Genomic DNA, 14991 nt, shown 5'->3' with positions numbered 1-14991 from the left:
CAAAGTGCTGGGATTATAGACGTGAGCCACGTCTGTGTCTTTTAATAGAGTTTTATCGTTTTTGGCCGGGCGTGGAAGCTCACACCTGTAATCCCGCCCAAGGTGGGCGGATCACTTGAGGTCGGGGGGTTCGAGACCAGCCTGGCCAACTTGGTGAAACCCCCTTTTCTACTAAAAATACAAAAAATTAACCGGGCGTCGTGGCGCGAGTCTGTGGTCCCACCTAGTCGGGAGGCTGAGGCAGGAGGATCACTGGAGCCCCGGAGTTCGAGGCCAGCCTGGGCCACACAGGATTTGGGTCTTGCATGTAAGCCTGGTCTGTTTGGTGAATCTGCAGACTATGAGAACTGGCGGCCCACTTCTGTTCCCCGTGGGCGCATTTCCCGAACTGCGCGTGGAAAAGCCAGGTAGCTGCGCCTCCGTCAGTCTCGGCCCCGCCCCCGCCTTCCTCAGTCTCGGCCCCGCCCCGCCTTCCTCAGTCTCGGCCCCGCCCCGCCTCCGTCAGTCTCGGCCCCGCCCCGCCAGTCTCGGCCTCGCGTTCGGCCTCGCCCCCGCCCACCGCGCAGAGTCTCGCGGCGCCTTAGTCCTCTAGCGCCCTCGTCCTCCGGCGCCCTCGTCCTCCAGCGCCCTCGCGCGGTCAGAGCCGCGCCGCGAAAGCGCAGCTCCACGGGAGCGCCGACGCGCGTCCCTTCCGGCTCGCCGTAGCAGCCTTGCCGCCGCTTCCTCCGCCGGGGCCCCGGATGCGATGAGCGGCTGCGGCCCCGCTTCCATCCTCCCGCTCTCCTGACGCGGCCGGAGCGCAGCCTGGAGGCCCAGAGTAAGTAAGGGCGGAGGCGCGGGAGGCCCTCGGGACGGCAGCGGCCAGGGCCCGGGGGTCGCGTAGTCACAGCCGCCGGCGTACAGGGCCCGCTCGCCGGCCGGCCTCGGGCTTCGCGTGGGGACCAGGCCGTGGTGGCTGCCGTGTGCGACCCCGGGCGGGCGACCGGGCTGAGGGCTCACGGGCCCGGGTCTTTCGTGTCGTAGCGCCCGTCGCCGGCAGGTCGCGCGATGCGCGCCCGTTTCGCTGGGTCTCCCAGGCTCCTGGGCTGGGGGCGTGGTCGATGGCAGCTCGGCCTGGCGGCCTTGCGGGAATCGGGGGACTCGGCCGGCGCCTCCTGGTTCTCGGGGCTGCGGGGGTGGCTGTTGCTTCTGGCGCGCGCGTGGGCTTCCCTCGCGGTCACGAGCGCGACGCTGAGGTGCGAGGATGGGACGTCCAGAACCACTTCCCTGAGGCGCGACGGGGCGAATTCACCCAGCACTGAAGGACCCCGCGCCACGGGTGTCCCGGAACGCGCCCCCACGGGGGTTACAGCGCGGTCCGAATCCGCTGCTTGTCGGCGTAGACCCGCCTGGTCCTCCACGGCCGAGCCTTAGTAATCGCCGCTGTCTCCGCGGGCCTCCGCTCGGCTGTCGCCGTGTCAGTGACGGAAAAGTAACGCATCCCGGTGCTTTGTTAGTGTGACTTTTTGGGACGGTGTCTCGCTCTGTTGCACAGGGCGGCGTGCGGTGGCGCGACCACGGCTCACTAGAGCTTCGACCTCCCGAGGGGTTGGGACGGCAGGCTTGGGCCACCATGCCTGGCTAACTTTTTATTTTGTTTTGTTATTTTATTTTATTTTTTTGACACGGAGCCTCTCTCTGTCGCCCAGGCTGGAGTGCAGTGGCGCGATTTCGGCTCACTGCAACCTGCGCCTCCCGGATTCAAGTGATTCTCCTGCCTCAGCCTCCCATGTAGCTGGGACTGCAGGCGCCCGCCACCGCGCCCGGCTATTTTTTTTTTTTTTTTTTTTGTATTTTTAGTAGAGACGGGATTTCATCGTGTTGGTCAGGCTGGCCTGGAACTCCTGACCTCGTGATCCGCCCCCGTTGGCCTCCCGAAGTGCTGGGACTACAGGCATGAGCCACCGTGCCCGGCCAATTTTTTTGGGTTTTAGTAGAGACAGGGTTTCACTCCGTTGCCCAGGCTGGTCTCGAACTCCTGAGCTCAGGTAGTCCGCCCTCCTCGCCCTCCCAAAGTGTTAGGATTACAGGCGTGAGCCACTACGCCCGGCCAATTTTTTATTATTTGAATTAGGGTCTTGCTGTGTTGCCCAGGCTGGTCTCGAGCTCCTGAGCTCAAACAGTCCTAGCGCCTTGCCCTCCCAGTGCTGGGGCTGTAGCGTGAGCCGTGGCGCCGGGACCGTGGAAGTGTTCATAGGGCTTCTCTCTGGGTTCATGGATGAGTTGTAGTCTTTTTTACTTATTTGTGTTCTTTCTTTTTTTAGCAGAATATGTGCAGTAAAATGATTTTTGTAATTCTTATTATTATTTTTAGACAGAGTCTCACTCTGTCACCCAGGCTGGAGTGCAGTGGCAGGATCTCGGCTCACTGCAACCTCTGCCTCCCGGGTTCAAGCAATTCTCCTGCCTCAGCCACCTGAGTAGCTGGGACTACAGGCGCGCGCCACCACGCCTGGGTAATTTTTGTATTTTTAGTAGAGACGAGGTTTCACCGTGTTGGCCACATTGGTCTCGATCTCCTGACCTCTTGATCCGCCTGCCTCGACCTCCCAAAGTGCTGAGATTACAGGCATGAGCCACTGCGCCCAGCCTCTACTGGTCTCTTAAACCAACTTCAGTTAAGCTTTTGGTCTCTATCTCTCTACTGAAACAGCTCCTTTGGGGATTTCTGGTGCCTCCACATTGCCAGGTTCCCTTTCAGCAGCTCTTACAGCAGCAGCTTGTGGCTTCCTTGAAAAATTATCTCCCTCAGGCATGGAGACACCCCTCTTGAATGGTTCTCCACTTACCTTACTGGCTGCTACCCCCAGTCTCCTTGCTGATCCCTTCTCATCTCTGTTACCTGTGAATGCTACACTGCCTCAGGGCAATCCTCAGACCCTTTCTCTGGTCTGTAAGTCCCGGATATTATTATCGTATGTCGACTGAATGTAACTTATTGGCATGTCCCGCATTGCATCTGGCTGGATCTTTCTACCCCACACTGCTACTTTTACATGTGAGAAACCTGTTTCATTTGTGTGTTTGTTTGTTTGTTTGTTTTATGTGTGTGTATTTTTTTTTTTTTGAGGCAGAGTCTTGCTCTGTTGCCCAGGCTGGAGTGCAGTGGCGTGATCTCGGCTCACTGCAAGCTCCGCCTTCTGGGTTCACGCCATTCTCCTGCCTCAGCCTCCTGAGTAGCTGGGACTATAGGCACCCGCCACCACGCCCAGCTAATTTTTTGTATTTTTAGTAGAGATGAGGTTTCACCGTGTTAGCCAGGATGGTCTCGATCTCTTGACCTCGTGATTCGCTCGCCTTGGCCTCCCAGAGTGCTGGGATTACAGGCATGAGCCACCGTGCCTGGCTGGGAACCTGTTTCTTACACGCTCTGTTCTCTCTCAGTCAGGGGCAGCTTCGCTCTCTCTGTTGCTGTGGTTACAGCACCTTGTAGTGAACTGTGCATTTCTTCTGCATCCTAAGTCTGACCTGTCAGTGCCTTCTAGAGTGGTCTCAAACATGACTTCTGCAGTTTACTCTCAGCATGGCAGCTGAGTGATGTGTTTAAAACAGAAATCACATCGTGTGCTTCTCTGCTCCCTTCATGGTTTCTCATCTTCAGACCAAAAGCCAGAGTTCTGAAGGCAGTTTCTGGAGGCCATTAGTGACCAGGCCTCTGCTGTCTCTGTGGCCCTGTGGCCTTGTGGCCCAGCACCCAGCTGATCACCTCATGACCCCAGCCACTCTCCTTGAGCCACCAGCTGCACCTGGCTCAGCGCTTGGGCACATGTTGCTTCTGTCTAGCACATTGGGACCTACATGGGCATGGGTCTCATTCTCACCTAGTGTGTTCTTTCAAAATTCTGTTCTTCAGAGAGGCCTTCCCTCCTTGCCCTGCATCATGGCAACTGGCCCGCCTCCCCGAAGTAGCTCCCTCCCCTTATTCTGCATAAGTCTCTTCCATTGCACTTAGTACCTGGCACTTGCCGCTTTGCTTTGCTCACTCTTAGATCCCCAGTGTGTCAAACAGTATCTGACATTAAATGTGCAGTAACTATTTGTTGAATAAGTAGATGAATGCAAAAGTTCTTTTTTTTTTTTTTTTTTTTTTTGGAGACGGAGTCTCGCTCTGCCGCCCAAGCTGGAGTGCAGTGGCCGGATCTCAGCTCACTGCAAGCTCCACCTCCTGGGTTTACGCCATTCTCCTGCCTCAGCCTCCTGAGTAGCTGGGACTACAGGCGCCCACCACCATGCCCGGCTAATTTTTTTTGTATTTTTTAGTGGAGACGAGGTTTCACCGTGTTAGCCAGGATGGTCTCGATCTCCTAACCTCGTGATCTGCCTGCCTCGGCCTCCCAAAGTGCTGGGATTACAGGTGTGAGCCACTGCGCCTGGCCTTTTCAGCCTCTTTTTACAGGTGGAAAAGCAATGATCCAATCCCTGGCTTCCCTTGGGGAGCCTGACCCTTGCTTCTCAGCCAATCTGTAGAGGTGTTTGCGTCCCCATTGCCTTTAGGAGTTGAAATCCTGGTCCTCCTTGCCGGGCGCGGTGGCTCAAGCCTGTAATCCCAGCACTTTGGGAGGCCGAGGTGGGCGCATCACAAGGTCAGGAGATCGAGACCACGGTGAAACCCCATCTCTACTAAAAAAAAAACCAAAAAACTAGCCCGGCGCGGTGGCGGAGCCTGTAGTCCCAGCTACTCCGGAGGCTGAGGCAGGAGAATGGCATAAACCCGGGAGGTGGAGCTTGCAGTGAGCTGAGATCTGGCCACTGCACTCCAGCCTGGGCGACAGAGCGAGACTCCGCCTCAAAAAAAAAAAAAAAAGAAATCCTGGTCCTCAGTGTTCTCTTCTAGATCCAGCCTCCGTTAGGCCTGTAATCTCAGCCCTTCCTTCATGGTTTCTGCTTTATATCTTGTCAAGGAATGTTTTTATCTTATCTTGGTGCATTGTTTTAAAAATAAAATTTTAAAATCATTTATATTCAGAGTGGAAGGGAAGGTCTTTGCATATCCCCACTTCCATCTTGTTTAATTTTTTATTTTATTTTATGTTTTTACACAGAGTCTCTCTCTGTCGCCTAGGCTGGAGTGCAGTGGTGTAATCTCTGTTCACTGCATCCTCTGCCTCTCTGGTTCAAGCGATCCTCCTGCCTCAGCCTTCTGTGTAGCTGGACTACAGGCACCCACTACCACGCCCAGCTAATTTTGTATTTTTAGGAGAGACGGGGTTTCACTGTGTTGGTCAGGCTGGTCTTGAACTCCTGACCTCAGGTGATCCGCCCACCTCGGCCTCCCAAGGTGCTGGGATTACAGGTGTGAGCCCCCGTGCCCGGCCGTTATTTATCTTTTTAAGAAAATTTACGGATAGTAGGATTCACTTTCTTTGGTGTAGAGTTCTGAGAATTTGGGCAAATGTGTACATTCCACCACAGTTAGGATACAAAACAGTTTTTTCAATGCCCCCAAAATTCCCTCTTGCTGCCCCTAAGTAGTTACATCTTCCCTCTAGTTCTTGGCAGCTGCTGATCCCTGTCTCTGTGTCTGTCTGTTCCAGAATGTCATATAAAGCAGGGGTCCCCAAACCCTGGGCCACAGACTGGTACTGGTCTTTGGCCTGTTAGGAACTGGGCTGCACAGCAGGAGGTAAGTGATGGGTGAGTGAGTGAAGTTTCATCTGTATTTACAGCCACTCACTTTACTGCTTGAGCTCTGCCTCCTGTCAGATGAGCAGCGACATTAGATTCTTATAAGAGTGCAAACCCGAATGTGAACTGCACATGTGAGGGATCTAGGTTGTGCGCTCCTTGTAAGAATCCAATGCCTGGTGATCTGTCACTATTTCCCATCACCCCCAGATAGGACCATGTGGTTGCAGGAAAACAAGCTCAGGGCTCCCACTGATTCTACATGATGGTGAGTTATATAATTATTTCATTATGTATTACAATGTAATACTAATAGAAACTGTAATGTGCTTGAATCATCCTGAAGCCATCCCTGCTAGCTGCCTGTCTGTGGAAAATTGGTCTTCTACGAAACCAGTCCCTTCTGCCAAAAAGGTTGGGGACCGCTGATATATAGGGAATCATTCAGTTTGTAGCCTTTTGAGTTTGCCTTTTTTCGTTGAGCATAGTGCATTTGAGATTCACCCAGGTTTTTGCATGTTCCAGTAGTTTGTCTGTTTTGTTTTTGAGATGGAGTCATGCTGTGTTGCCCAGGTTACAGTGCAGTGGCGTGATCTCGGCTCGCTGCAAGCTTGCTTCCCAGACTCAAGTGATTCTCCTGCCTCAGCCTCCCGAGTAGCTGGGATTACAGGTGCCTGCCATCACGCCCAGCTAATTTTTTTGTATTTTTTGTTTGTTTGTTTTGAGACGGAGTTTTGTTCTTGTTGCCCAGGCTGGAGTGCAATGGCACGATCTCGGCTCACTGCAACCTCTGCCCCCTGAGTTCAAGCGATTCTCTTGCCTCAGCCTCCCAAGTAGCTGGGATTACAGGTGCCTGCCACCATATCTGCCTAATTTTTTTTTTTTTTCTTTTTAATTTTTAGTAGAGAGGGGGTTTCAACATGTTGGCCAGGCTGGTCTTGAACTCCTGACCTCAGGTGATCCGCCTGCCCCGGCCTCCCCTTTGCTGGGATTACAGGCGTGGTGAGCCACTGCGCCTGGCTTTTTTTTGTATTTTTAGTAGAAATGGGGTTTCACCATGTCGGCCAGGCTGGTCTCAAACTCCTGACCTCAGTGATCCACCCACTTCGGCCTCCCAAAGTACTGGGATTACAGGTGTGAGCCACCGCGCCCAGCCCCAGTAGTTTGTTTTTGTTTTTGTTTTGGAGATGGGGTCTCGCTCTGTCACCCAGGCTAGAGTGCAGTGGCGTGATCATAGCTTACTGTAGCCGTAGCTTCTTGAGCTCAAGCGATCTCCTGCCTTACCCTCTCAGGTAACTGGGACTATAGGTGTGTGGCACCACGCCCTGCTAATTTTTAATTTTTTGTAGAGACGGTATCTCACTGTGTTGCCCAGGCTTGTCTTGGATTCTTGGACTCAAGACATCCTCTGGTCTCAGTCTCCCACCGTGTTGGGATTACAGGTTTGAGCCACTGTGTCCAGCCTGTTTCTTTTTATTGTTGAGGAGTACTCCTTGGTGTGAGCATACCAATTTGTCTGTTCGCCCACTGATGGACATTTCAATTGTTTCCAGTTCTTTGTTTTCCATCTTTTCTTTTAATAAAGGTAACGCATGAATAGTTCACATTGAAAGGTATCCAAACAACACAGAAGTACATAGAGCTCGTTAAGAGTTCCTTCGCCCTTTCTCCCCATTCATCACCTCCCCACAGCTAGCAAATTTGGGATTCATTTTTCTGGGTTTCTTTCCATACATCAGAATGTGCATTCTCAGTGAGGGCGATATCTCCAACAAGGGAGTGATAATTAGTTCTTGGAAGAAGAGTGAAAAAATGTAGACATTACAGTGTTTTGTGGCCTCCCAAAGATCCCAAACCTGAACAGATATACAGTGTAGTATATCTGTGTACAGCTGTGGCATTAAAATTTCATGGGGAGGCAATTAGGAGAAAAACTTAGAAAAATGTTCCTTAGTGGGGCCGTGGAAAAGTAAAGATCGAGAAACAACAGAATGATGGATTGGGGATTCATAACCTTATTACTTGGTGTTGGATGAAGCACTTCTTCAGTTTTTCTTGAACTTCTCTCACAAGCTGAAATAAATCCCACCTGGTCTAGTGTAGGGGCTTTGGTTCATTAGGTCAAGGACCCACTACCACCTCTATGATTTAAAATCCCTGCAATTGTAACCTGTTAAATGGAAGGGACATTGGAGACATTGAGGGGAGGCTTTCCTGTTGATCCACCATTACAGCACCCTGACAGGTCAGTTCCCTGTAGTAACACACAGTGTGTTAAGCCCTAGACAATTTAAAAATTCAGTTTAACCCACTTTGTATCATTCGGAATTTATATATTTCAGGAACTAGTATGGAACTTTTGTAATGTGCCTTTTGGTGGGAGAATAATGAAGGTTTTGTTAGCATGTAGATCTTGGGTTAATAGCTTTTGTTACGTGACATCTAGTGCTACTATCTTATATTGAAAGTATTTTTTGTAACATTTATTATGAAAAATTTCAAAGATACACAAAGATTGAAAGAATTTTGTGGCTGGCCGGGCGCGGTGGCTCACGCCTGTAATCCAAGCACTTTGGGAGGCTGAGGCAGGTGGGTCATATGAGATCAAGAGTTCGAGACCAGCCTGGCCAACGTGATGAAACCCTGTCTGTACTAAAAATACAAAAATTAGCCGGTTGTGGTGGCTCACACCTATAGTCCCGGCTACTTGGGAGGCTGAGGCACAAGAATCACTTGAGCCCAGGAGACAGAAGTTGCAGTGAGCCGAGATTGTGCCATGGCACTCAAGTTTAGGTGACAGAGTGAGACTCTGTCTCAGAAAAAAGAGAAAATTTTACGGTGAACACTAGTATACCTGCCACTTAGTTTCCATTAAACATTTTACCATACTTGCTTCATCATACCTGTTTATCTATTTGTCTTAAATTTAAAAAAAAAATTTCAAAATGAGTGTGTCAGCATCTCTGTAGAGAGTTGAATTAAAATTAGGGGCTAGGCCAGGTGTGGTGGCTCATGCCTGTAATCCCAGCACTTTGGGAGATCAAGGCAGGAGAATTGTTTGAGCCCCAGTAGTTCGAGACCAGCCTGGGGAACATGTTGAAACCCTGTCTGGGCCGGGCGCGGTGGCTCAAGCCTGTAATCCCAGCACTTTGGGAGGCCGAGACGGGCGGATCACAAGGTCAGGAGATCAAGACCATCCTGGCTAACACGGTGAAACCCCGTATCTACTAAAAAATACAAAAAACTAGCCGGGCGAGGTGGCGGGTGCCTGTTGTCCCAGCTACTCGGGAGGCTGAGGCAGGAGAATGGCGGGAACCCGGGAGGCGGAGCTTGCAGTGAGCTGAGATCCGGCCACAGCACTCCAGCCTGGGCGACAGAGCGAGACTCCGTCTTAAAATAAATAAATAAATAAATAAATAAATAAAACCCTGTCTGTACAAAAAAGTACAAAAATTTGACTGAGCACAGTGGCTCATGCCTGTAATCCAGCACTTTGGGAGGTCGAGACAGGTGGATCACTTGAGGTTAGGAGTTGGAGACCAGCCTGGCCAGCATAGTGAAACCCTGTCTCTATTAAAAATACAAAAATTAGCCGGGCATGGTGGCGCACGCCTGTAATCCCAGCTACTCAGGAGGCTGAACCCAGGAGGCGGATGGTGCAGTGAGCCGAAATCATGTCGCTGCACTCCAGCCTGGGTGACAGAGTGAGCCTCCGTCTCAAAAAAAAAAAAAAAGTGGGCGTAGTGGTGTGTGCCTATACTCCCAGCTACTTGGGAGGCTGGGGTGGGAGGATCACTTGAGCCCAGGAGGTGGAAGTTACAATGAGGTGAGATTGGGCCACTGCGCTGCAGCCTGGAACAGAGACCCTGTCTCTGAATAAATAAGTAAAATTAGGGGCCAGGCATGGTGGCTCACGCCTGAAATTCCAGCACTTTGGGAGGCTGAGGTGGGAGGATTGCTTGTGGCCAGGAGTTTAAGACCAGCATGGGCAACATGGTGAAACCTCGTCTGTACAAAAAATACAAAAATTAGCCGGCCATGGTGGCATGCATTTGTTAAGTCCCAGCTACTTGGGAGGCTGAAGTGGGAGGATTGCGTGAGCCTGGAAGGCAGAGGTTATGGTGGGCCAGGATTGTGCCACTGTACTGCAGCCTGGATGACAGAGTGAGACTTGGTGTCAAAAAAAGAGAAAAAATTAGGAGTTAAAATTGAGTTAAAATTAGAAACATAGTCATTAAAAATTTTTAAAGTTGTTTAGCCATTGTTGGTAGCTTTGCTGTCAATTGGGATACCTGTACTACGTTTTTGAGAAGTGTTATTTTAGATGAACAGTTTCTCTGCATTATAGTTGCTTGTCTTTGTTTCTCTAACTTGTTTATAACGTCACTGAGGTCAGGAGCCATTTAACAAAATTGAAGTATAATTTACATATGGTGAAAGTTTATGCTTTGTTTTTTTGAGACGGAGTTTCGCTCGTTGCCCAAGCTAGAGTGCAATGGCGCAATCTTGGCTTACTGCAACCTCCGCCTCCCGGGTTCGAGCAATTCTCCTGCCTCAGCCTCCCAAGTAGCTGGGATTGCAGGTGTGCGCCACCATGCCTGGCTAATTTTGTATTATTGGTTAGGGATGGGGTTTCTCCACGTTGGTCAGGCTGGTCTTGAACTCCTGACCTCAAGTGATCCACCTGCCTCAGCCTCCCAAAGTGTTGAGATTACAGGCATGAGCCAGCGCGCTCATCCAAGTTTATGCTTTTTAGTGTACGGTTGAATTTTTTTTCTTAGTCCATTTAATGTTGCCATCTGTGTACTTGTGTTTTTTTGAGACAGAATCTTGCTGTGTTGCCCAGGCTGGAGTATAGTGGTGTGATCTTGGCTCATTGCAACCTCCACCTCCCAGGATCAAGGGATTCTCCTGCCTCCGCCTCCTACAGGGACGTGCCACCATGTCCAACCAAATTTTGTATTTTTAGTAGAGACAGGGGGGTTTTACCATGTTGGCCAGGCTGTTCTCGAACTCCTGACTTCAGGTGATCCGCCTGCCTCGGCCTCCCAAAGTGCTGGGATTACAGGCATAAGTCACTGCACCTGGCCCATCTGTGTACTTTTGAGAGACACATTCCATCTTGTAACCAGCATCACAAATCAAGCTGTAGCTACAGTTCTTTACTTCCCCATTTCCTCATGCCCCTCTCTAGTCAGCTCCGTCTCCGCCTTCAGCCCGTCAGGTTCTGTTCTAGTCTCTGTCCCCACCATTTTCCTTGTCCGGAAAGTCATGCCAGTGACCTACACAGCCCTCGGCCTCGTTATTTGGCATCTTGCACCTGTGAGACTCAGCTGTGTTGTGGGTGTGTCAATGGTTTGTTCCTTGGTGTTGCTGGATTGTGTCTGTTGTATGGCTCTATCACGGTTTGATGTGTCTGCTCATCAGGGGAAGGTCAGTTTTAATATTCTGATATGTTTCAGTGGATCTTTTTCTGTATGTTTAACTTAGTAGTGATTGTGTTATGCAATTGGTAACCTGCTTTTTTCACTTAATATATTTGGAAATTTTGGTTTTATTACATATTTTCCATCTAGAACTTCAACACTGGAAATTTCTGATTATGCTTTTTAATTTTTTTGTTATTCTGCAGTGAGTATTATTTATGTACAATTTTTTAGATTGGTAGGTTAATTTCCTTCAGATAGATTTCTAGAAGTAGGGTTACTAGGCCAAAAGTTTTGGGGTCAGATGGGTTCCTTCCACTTTCCTACTGCCGTATGCAGTCTACTCCTACAGGGCGTTGTTTTGGTTCTGAACCCATTTGAAATCTTTTCTACATCTTCCCAAATTGCTTCTGTAATTCCCTTGAGCAGGATTAGTGGAGTGCCAGTTGTCTGATTTAATGTCTTGGCTAAGTGGGTCTGGGGAAATATTTATTTTAGTCTGTATTCCTCTTTTTAGTAGCAAGGTTGGTCATTTTCCTCTAAGCTGATTAAGTACATGCTTTTCTCCTTTTGTGAACTTTTTTTTTTTTTTTTTTTTTTTGAGTAGGAGTCACGCTCTGTTGCCCAGGCTGGAGTGCAGTGGCGAGATTTTGGCTCACTGCAACCTCCACCTCCCAGGTTCAAGCGATTCTCCTGCCTCAGCCTCCCAAATAGCTGGGATTACAGGCATGTGCCACCAAGCCCGGCTTATTTTTTGTATTTAGTAGAGACAGGGTTTCACCATATTGGTCAGGCTGGTTTTGAACTCCTGACCTCAGGTGATCCACCCGCCTCAGCCTCCCAAAGTGCTGGGATTACAGGCGTGAGCCACCATGCTCAGCCTCTTTTTGTCTTTAATTCATTTTTCTACTGGGATTTTAATGTTTTTCTTAGTGATTTGTATGAGTGCTTTTTACGGTATTGGTAATAGCTTTTTGTCATACCTACTTCAAATATTCTTTCCAAGATATTTAGTTTTAGATTTTGATGATTTAGTTTTTGAGTTTTAAACATTTAAAAATTATCTTCAAATCTTTCTATTTTTTCAGTTACAACTTTATGATTTTTTTTTTTTTTTTGGGACGGAGTCTCGCTCTGTCACCCAGGCTGGAGTGCAGTGGCCGGATCTCAGCTCACTGCAAGCTCTGCCTCCCAGGTTTACGCCGTTCTCCTGCCTCAGCCTCCTGAGTAGCTGGGACTACAGGCGCCCGCCACCGCACCCGGCTAGTTTTTTGTATTTTTTAGTAGAGACGGGGTTTCACCGTGTTAGCCAGGATGGTCTCGATATCCTGACCTCGTGATCTGCCCGTCGGCCTCCCAAAGTGCTGGGATTACAGGCTTGAGCCACCGCGCCCGGCCAACTTTATGATTTTTAAGGTTAGGGAATTGAATTTCCTTCAGAGATTTAGTAAATATTCACTTTTGTGTTCGAGTTTAACATTTTTTTTTTCTATCACCTACCAGAAGGAACATTTTGATTTTTCTTTCTTTTTTTTTTTTTACATTTAATATAAAACTTAGCAAGTTAGCTTATAAAAATGCTTTATTTATTTATTTGCTTGTTTGAGACAGAGTTTTGGTTGTGTTGCCCAGGCTGGAGTGCAATGGCTCAATCTCTGCTCACTGCAGCCTCCACCTCTCAGGTTCAAACGATTCTCCTGCCTCAGCCTCCTGAGTAGCTAGAATTACAGGCGTGTACTACCACGCCCAGCTAATTTTTTTATTTTTAGTAGAAATGGGGTTTCACCATGTTGGTTAGGCTGGTGTCGAACTCCTGACCTCCAGTGATCCGCCTGCCTTGGCCTCCGAAAGTGCTGGGATTACAGGCACGAGCCATCAGGCCCGGCCACTTAATTTATTTTGATGTATGGTTTGTGATGAGAGTTTAAGTTGAATTTTCTCAATGCATTAATTTTTATAACGTAACTTTAAAATTCCTAACGCTTACCTTTCCCCTGGTTTTCTGAATTACTGTATGTGAGAGTTTCTTTCTAGCCCTCATTTTCTCTTACTGATCTCCTTTGACACTCTGGGAATGTATTGTAAGGAAATAATCCCGAATATACTCTACCTATGTTAATTTAGCTTTTGTGCCAGTTTCACACTGATCTCCTATCGTAATGCTTGTTTAATAAGATCAGGAACAGAAGCTTGTTTTGAAAGTAATAAGCACTGTTAACTGCCCCCACCTGGAGCTCCTGCCCTGCACCCACTCTGATATCAGGGCTCTCTGCTGAGTGGTGGGAGGGGCATGCTCTTCCCTTAAGCTATGGTTGTTGCAGCCTGTGTGCTGTCTTCTGACTCCCATCTTCAGAAACTAACCATCTGATCAAAGCATGCCTTTCTGCTGCTAGTTTAAATGTGCACTTTAAAAATGTTTGTAAGGAATATACTTGTGCATTTATAAATTCTGTAGTTTTTGATTTCATATATACGTATATTTCAGCTGGGTACCCGAAACTTGGAAGAGCCTTATACGTTTTGTAACTTCTTTTTTTGGGGGGATGGAATCTTGTTCTTCATTGCAGCATCAATTTCTTGGGCTCAAGTGATCTCCTCCTTCAGCCTCCTGAGTAGCCGAGAGTAAGGCTGCTACATTGCCACCATGGCTGGCTAATTTTTGTATTTTTCTTATAGAGATGGGGCCTCACTTTGTTGCCTAGGCTGGTCTTGAACACCTGACCTCAAGTGGTCCTCCTGCCTCAGCCTCCCCAGGTGCTGGCATTACAGGTGTGAGCCACCACGCCTGGCCATTTTTTATCCTCTTTAGATTCATGATTTTTAAAAATCCACTGTGCATTTTCTCATAGAGATAAGCAGTGATGTCCTTGTGATGAACAGGGGGTCTTGTTTGTCTTGGAGGAAGCAAGAAGAAGCTCTCTGATAGCTGTCCACCCAGGGTTGAGGTGAAGGCTCCCCAAGAAGACAGGGGCAGCTGGGTATGTCCAGCAGGACTGGAGAAGTCTGAATGGTGGCATCCAGGTCAAGCTGGCTTCTGTGGTGGGCCTAAATGTGAACCGGAATGTTGGGGGGTGGTGTGGCTTCTCACCCACTGGCTCAGTGCTAAACTATGACACCAAGAGTCCATCTGCTTCCCTTGAAAACTTGCATGAGATTTTTGCTCCTTTATGACATAAATTAGTTATTAAATAGATCCAAGCAGCAGCCACCCCCTTGATGTGGGACAGTGTCCCACCTCTCCTCTTGGAATGCTGGCACTCAGTTGGGTGCCAGGTGCCACTCACCATTGCATTTGCACCCTTGCTTCTCTTAGGGGAGAAAGAGCGACCACAATGGGGAACAGATGGGGCTGCAGTGGTGGGGCCCACTGCTTACCTTTAGTCCTCCTTTCCCCTGTAGATACTGAAGTCTATAGCCCAGGTCTGACCCTGTCTCACCCCAGGATTACCCTTGTCTGCTCCATCCTCTGCTTCATCCTGTCCTGAAAGCTGACTTTCCTCAGTGGCCCCATCTGCTCCTCCACGGCTGTTTCTCCTGTTTCTCGTCCACTTGTGCTCAGCAGTGTTTGGGTTAGAGCTCCTTTGAGGTTGTGGTACAGCCTCCCAGGGAGTTTGCAAAACCAGAAAGGCGACTCACCCCAGAGTAAGAGCCAGGTCCTGGCCATCTCCCTTCTCTCTCCCTTGAGACCTTCTCAGTTTCTTCTCTTCGTGTGTTCTTAGGGAGAATGTTGAGATCTGAGGCCATTCCCTACCTTCCACTCCAGGACTTGATGTCATATTTTCTCCTAGCTCCTGGCATAGGCTGGCAGCCTCCCCAGGGCAAGGACCGTCTTACCCGTGTCTGTCTCTACTCTCCTGTGGTAGCACCGGGCCTGACACAAAACTGGGGCTCAGTGTCTTTG

At 49.3% G+C, this 14991-nt stretch overlaps 1 protein-coding gene across 19 annotated transcripts in view; it reads left to right on the top strand.

The window, feature by feature from the left end:
• Positions 1 to 626: 626 nt before the first annotated feature.
• Positions 627 to 14991, top strand: part of LOC105490546 (E1A-binding protein p400) — a 135325-nt gene continuing 120960 nt past the window's right edge. For 9 of the 19 annotated variants that reach the window (XM_011756299.3, XM_011756297.2, XM_071070762.1 and 6 more), the window contains exon 1: positions 627 to 817. The gene's annotated coding sequence lies outside the window, so the exon portion shown is untranslated. The remainder of the gene's footprint in view (positions 818 to 14991) is intronic. The other 10 variants (XM_071070763.1, XM_011756305.3, XM_011756303.3 and 7 more) reach the window with 3 other exon arrangements.

Source organism: Macaca nemestrina, chromosome 10 (genome assembly GCF_043159975.1).
Source record: "Macaca nemestrina isolate mMacNem1 chromosome 10, mMacNem.hap1, whole genome shotgun sequence".
Classification (NCBI taxonomy): Eukaryota; Metazoa; Chordata; class Mammalia; order Primates; family Cercopithecidae; genus Macaca; species Macaca nemestrina.
This window is presented reverse-complemented; position numbering and strand designations above follow the sequence as displayed.